Consider the following 6790-nt stretch of genomic DNA (forward strand, 5'->3'; position numbering starts at 1 on the left):
CCGGCCCGCTCTTTACCCCTGGTACCCCCAGCTCTACCCCTGGTACCCCCGCCATTGAAAATGAATGGGGGAATTTTTTCAATCTCCCACGCCGGCCAAGAGGCCTTTTTCCCGGGCACGCACGCTCGCCGGGCCGGCCCGCTATTATTAAACTCTCACCCCTGCAAGGAGGCCTTTTTCCCGGGCACGCACGCTCGCGGGGCCGGCCCGCTATTATTAAACTCTCACGCCGGCCAAGAGGCCTTTTTCCCGGGCACGCACGCTCGCCGGGCCGGCCCGCTATTATTGAACTCTCACGCCTGCAAGGAGGCCTTTTTCCCGGGCACGCACGCTCGCGGAGCCGGCCCGCTATTATTAAACTCTCACGCCTGCAAGGAGGCCTTTTTCCCGGGCACGCACGCTCGCCGGGCCGGCCCGCTATTATTAAACTCTCACGCCTGCAAGGAGGCCTTTTTCCCGGGCACGCACGCTCGCCGGGCCGGCCCGCTATTATTAAACTCTCACGCCTGCAAGGAGGCCTTTTTCCCGGGCACGCACGCTCGCCGGGCCGGCCCGCTATTATTAAACTCTCACGCCTGCAAGGAGGCCTTTTTCCCGGGCACGCACGCTCGCCGGGCCGGCCCGCTATTATTAAACTCTCACGCCGGCCAAGAGGCCCTTTTCCCGGGCACGCACGCTCGATGAGCCGGCCCGCTATTATTAAACTCTCACGCCGGCCAAGAGGCCCTTTTCCCGGGCACGCACGCTCGATGAGCCGGCCCGCTATTATTAAACTCTCACGCCGGCCAAGAGGCCTTTTTCCCGGCCACGCACGCTCGCGGAGCCGGCCCGCTATTATTAAACTCTCACGCCTGCAAGGAGGCCTTTTTCCCGGGCACGCACGCTCGCCGGGCCGGCCCGCTATTATTAAACTCTCACGCCTGCAAGGAGGCCTTTTTCCCGGGCACGCACGCTCGCCGGGCCGGCCCGCTATTATTAAACTCTCACGCCTGCAAGGAGGCCTTTTTCCCGGGCACGCACGCTCGCCGGGCCGGCCCGCTATTATTAAACTCTCACGCCTGCAAGGAGGCCTTTTTCCCGGGCACGCACGCTCGCCGGGCCGGCCCGCTATTATTAAACTCTCACGCCTGCAAGGAGGCCTTTTTCCCGGGCACGCACGCTCGCCGGGCCGGCCCGCTATTATTAAACTCTCACGCCGGCCAAGAGGCCCTTTTCCCGGGCACGCACGCTCGATGAGCCGGCCCGCTATTATTAAACTCTCACGCCGGCCAAGAGGCCCTTTTCCCGGGCACGCACGCTCGCCGAGCCGGCCCGCTATTATTAAACTCTCAGGCCCGCTATTATTAAACTCTCACGCCGGCCAAGAGGCCCTTTTCCCGGGCACGCACGCTCGATGAGCCGGCCCGCTATTATTAAACTCTCACGCCTGCAAGGAGGCCTTTTTCCCGGGCACGCACGCTCGCTGAGCCGGCCCGCTATTATTAAACTCTCACGCCGGCCAAGAGGCCCTTTTCCCGGGCACGCACGCTCGCCGAGCCGGCCCGCTATTATTAAACTCTCACGCCGGCCAAGAGGCCTTTTTCCCGGGCACGCACGCTCGCCGAGCCGGCCCGCTATTATTAAACTCTCACGCCGGCCAGGAGGCATTTTTCCCGGGCACGCACGCTCGCCGTGCAGGCCCGCCATTTGCCTACCACACCGCCGTCTGGCGGACACCAAGCGGTACCGCCGACCCCTCCCGTTGAAAATGAATGGGGGATTTTTTTTCAATCCCCCAAGCCGGCCAAGAGGCCTTTTTCCCGGGCACGCACGCTCGATGAGCCGGCCCGCTATTATTAAACTCTTACGCCTGCAAGGAGGCCTTTTTCCCGGGCACGCACGCTCGCCGAGCCGGCCCGCTATTATTAAACTCTCACGCCTGCAAGGAGGCCTTTTTCCCGGGCACGCACGCTCGATGAGCCGGCCCGCTATTATTAAACTCTCACGCCGGCCAGGAGGCATTTTTCCCGGGCACGCACGCTCGCCGTGCAGGCCCGCCATTTGCCTACCACACCGCCGTCTGGCGGACACCACGCGGTACCGCCGACCCCTCCCGTTGAAAATGAATGGGGGATTTTTTTTTACAATCCCCCAAGCCGGCCAAGAGGCCTTTTTCCCGGGCACGCACGCTCGATGAGCCGGCCCGCTATTATTAAACTCTCACGCCGGCCAAGAGGCCCTTTTCCCGGGCACGCACGCTCGATGAGCCGGCCCGCTATTATTAAACTCTCACGCCTGCAAGGAGGCCTTTTTCCCGGGCACGCACGCTCGCTGAGCCGGCCCGCTATTATTAAACTCTCACGCCGGCCAAGAGGCCCTTTTCCCGGGCACGCACGCTCGCCGAGCCGGCCCGCTATTATTAAACTCTCACGCCGGCCAAGAGGCCTTTTTCCCGGGCACGCACGCTCGCCGAGCCGGCCCGCTATTATTAAACTCTCACGCCGGCCAGGAGGCATTTTTCCCGGGCACGCACGCTCGCCGTGCAGGCCCGCCATTTGCCTACCACACCGCCGTCTGGCGGACACCAAGCGGTACCGCCGACCCCTCCCGTTGAAAATGAATGGGGGATTTTTTTTCAATCCCCCAAGCCGGCCAAGAGGCCTTTTTCCCGGGCACGCACGCTCGATGAGCCGGCCCGCTATTATTAAACTCTTACGCCTGCAAGGAGGCCTTTTTCCCGGGCACGCACGCTCGCGGGGCCGGCCCGCTATTATTAAACTCTCACGCCGGCCAAGAGGCCCTTTTCCCGGGCACGCACGCTCGATGAGCCGGCCCGCTATTATTAAACACTCACGCCTGCAAGGAGGCCTTTTTCCCGGGCACGCACGCTCGCCGGGCCGGCCCGCTATTATTAAACTCTCACGCCGGCCAAGAGGCCTTTTTCCCGGGCACGCACGCTCGATGAGCCGGCCCGCTATTATTAAACTCTTACGCCTGCAAGGAGGCCTTTTTCCCGGGCACGCACGCTCGCCGAGCCGGCCCGCTATTATTAAACTCTCACGCCTGCAAGGAGGCCTTTTTCCCGGGCACGCACGCTCGCAGAGCCGGCCCGCTATTATTAAACTCTCACGCCGGCCAGGAGGCCTTTTTCCCGGGCACGCACGCTCGCCGTGCAGGCCCGCCATTTGCCTACCACACCGCCGTCTGGCGGACACCAAGCGGTACCGCCGACCCCTCCCGTTGAAAATGAATGGGGGATTTTTTTTTCAATCCCCCAAGCCGGCCAAGAGGCCTTTTTCCCGGGCACGCACGCTCGATGAGCCGGCCCGCTATTATTAAACTCTCACGCCGGCCAAGAGGCCCTTTTCCCGGGCACGCACGCTCGATGAGCCGGCCCGCTATTATTAAACGCTCACGCCTGCAAGGAGGCCTTTTTCCCGGGCACGCACGCTCGCCGGGCCGGCCCGCTATTATTAAACTCTCACGCCGGCCAAGAGGCCTTTTTCCCGGGCACGCACGCTCTCCGGGCCGGCCCGCTATTATTAAACTCTCACGCCTGCAAGGAGGCCTTTTTCCCGGGCACGCACGCTCGCCGTGCAGGCCCGCCATTTGCCTACCACACCGCCGTCTGGCGGACACCAAGCGGTACCGCCGACCCCTCCCGTTGAAAATGAATGGGGGATTTTTTTTCAATCCCCCAAGCCGGCCAAGAGGCCTTTTTCCCGGGCACGCACGCTCGCCGGGCCGGCCCGCTATTATTAAACGCTCAGGCCGGCCAAGAGGCCCTTTTCCCGGGCACGCACGCTCGCAGAGCCGGTCCGCTATTATTAAACGCTCACGCCTGCAAGGAGGCCTTTTTCCCGGGCACGCACGCTCGCCGGGCCGGCCCGCTATTATTAAACTCTCACCCCTGCAAGGAGGCCTTTTTCCCGGGCACGCACGCTCGCGGGGCCGGCCCGCTATTATTAAACTCTCACGCCGGCCAAGAGGCCCTTTTCCCGGGCACGCACGCTCGCCGAGCCGGCCCGCTATTATTAAACTCTCACGCCTGCAAGGAGGCCCTTTTCCCGGGCACGCACGCTCGATGAGCCGGCCCGCTATTATTAAACTCTCACGCCTGCAAGGAGGCCTTTTTCCCGGGCACGCACGCTCGCGGGGCCGGCCCGCTATTATTAAACGCTCAGGCCGGCCAAGAGGCCCTTTTCCCGGGCACGCACGCTCGATGAGCCGGCCCGCTATTATTAAACGCTCAGGCCGGCCAAGAGGCCCTTTTCCCGGGCACGCACGCTCGCAGAGCCGGCCCGCTATTATTAAACTCTCACGCCTGCAAGGAGGCCCTTTTCCCGGGCACGCACGCTCGATGAGCCGGCCCGCTATTATTAAACTCTCACGCCTGCAAGGAGGCCTTTTTCCCGGGCACGCACGCTCGCCGGGCCGGCCCGCTATTATTAAACTCTCACGCCGGCCAAGAGGCCTTTTTCCCGTGCACGCACGCTCGCCGAGCCGGCCCGCTATTATTAAACTCTCACGCCTGCAAGGAGGCCTTTTTCCCGGGCACGCACGCTCGCCGGGCCGGCCCGCTATTATTAAACTCTCACGCCTGCAAGGAGGCCTTTTTCCCGGGCACGCACGCTCGCCGGGCCGGCCCGCTATTATTAAACGCTCACGCCTGCAAGGAGGCCTTTTTCCCGGGCACGCACGCTCGCCGGGCCGGCCCGCTATTATTAAACTCTCACGCCGGCCAAGAGGCCCTTTTCCCGGGCACGCACGCTCGATGAGCCGGCCCGCTATTATTAAACTCTCACGCCGGCCAAGAGGCCTTTTTCCCGGGCACGCACGCTCGCCGAGCCGGCCCGCCTTTTGCCTACCACACCGCCGTCTGGCGGACACCGACCCCTGGTACATCTGCCATTGAAAATGAATGGGGGAATTTTTTCAAACTCCCAATCCGAGCAAGAGGCCCCTTTTCCGGCCACACTCGCCCGCCGGGCCGGCCCGCTCTTTACCCCTGGTACCCCCAGCAACACCCCTGGTACCCCCAGCCTTGCCCCTGGTACCTCCCCCATTGAAAATGAATGGTGACCCCTGGTACCCCCAGCAACACCCCTGGTACCCTCAACCTTACCCCTGGTACCCTCAGCTGCACCCCTGGTACCCTCAGCCTTACCCCTGGTACCCCCAGCCAGCTTCGCCCCTGGTACCCCCAGCCTTGCCCCTGGTACCTCCGCCATTGAAAATGAATGGGGGAATTTTTTCAAACTCCCAATACGACCAAGAGGCCCCTTTTCCGGCCAAACTCGCACGCCGGGCCGGCCCGCTCTTTACCCCTGGTACCCCCAGCTCTACCCCTGGTACCCCCGCCATTGAAAATGAATGGGGGAATTTTTTCAAACTCCCAATCCGACCAAGAGGCCCCTTTTCCGGCCACACTCGCCCGCCGGGCCGGCCCGCTCTTTACCCCTGGTACCCCCAGCCTTGCCCCTGGTACCTCCGCCATTGGAAATGAATGGGGGATTTTTTTCAAACTCCCAATCCGACCGAGAGGCCTCTTTCCCGGCCACACTCGCCCGCCGGGCCGGCCCGCTCTTTACCCCTGGTACCCTCAGCGGCACCCCTGGTACCTCCAGCCCTACCCCTGGTACCCTCAGCGGCACCCCTGGTACCCCCAGCGGCACCCCTGGTACCCTCAGCCTTACCCCTGGTACCCCCAGCGGCACCCCTGGTACCCTCAGCCTTACCCCTGGTACCCCCAGCGGCACCCCTGGTACCCTCAGCCTTACCCCTGGTACCCCCAGCGGCACCCCTGGTACCCTCAGCCTTACCCCTGGTACCCCCAGCGGCACCCCTGGTACCTCCAGCCCTACCCCTGGTACCCCCAGCGGCACCCCTGGTACCCTCAGCGGCACCCCTGGTACCCTCAGCCTTACCCCTGGTACCCCCAGCGGCACCCCTGGTACCCTCAGCCTTACCCCTGGTACCCCCAGCCAGCTTCGCCCCTGGTACCCCCAGCCTTGCCCCTGGTACCTCCGCCATTGGAAATGAATGGGGGATTTTTTTCAAACTCCCAATCCGACCGAGTGGCCTCTTTCCCGGCCGCACTCGGCCTCCTCGCCGGCCCCTTCCGGCGCTGCAAACTCCAAGTTTTCAATCCGACCGAGTGGCCTCTTTCCCGGCCGCACTCGGCCTCCTCGCCGGCCCCTTCCGGCTTGCAAACTCCAAGTTTTCAATCCGACCGAGTGGCCTCTTTCCCGGCCGCACTCGGCCTCCTCGCCGGCCCCTTCCGGCGCTGCAAACTCCAAGTTTTCAATCCGACCGAGAGGCCTCCCTCCCGGCCGCACTCGGCCTCCTCGCCGGCCCCTTCCGGCGCTGCAAACTCCAAGTTTTCAATCCGACCGAGAGGCCTCTTTCCCGGCCGCACTCGGCCTCCTCGCCGGCCCTCTCCTTCCGGGCGGGCCGACCCCTGGTACCTCCGCCGCGGAGGAAAAAATATGGGGAATTTTCTCATTCTCCCAATCCGGCCGAGGGGCCCCTCCGCCGGCCACGCTTCGCCTCGTCGCCGGCCCCCTCCTATGGTGCTCAAGATGACCTCCGCGGGCCGCGCCCCACGCTCCATTCATCCGACCAAGACGCCTCTCCGCCGGCCACGCTTCGCCACGTCGCCGGCCCTCTCTTCCGGTGCTCAAGATGACCTCCGCGGGCCGCGCCGCGCACTCTTCAATCCGACCGAGAGGCCTCCCTCCCGGCCGCACTCGGCCTCCTCGCCGGCCCCTTCCGGCGCTGCAAACTCCAAGTTTTCAATCCGACCGAGAGG

Source organism: Hippocampus guttulatus, unplaced genomic scaffold (genome assembly GCF_054856545.1).
Source record: "Hippocampus guttulatus isolate MCC_2025c unplaced genomic scaffold, RoL_Hgut_1.0 HiC_scaffold_125, whole genome shotgun sequence".
NCBI classification, from domain to species: domain Eukaryota; kingdom Metazoa; phylum Chordata; class Actinopteri; order Syngnathiformes; family Syngnathidae; genus Hippocampus; species Hippocampus guttulatus.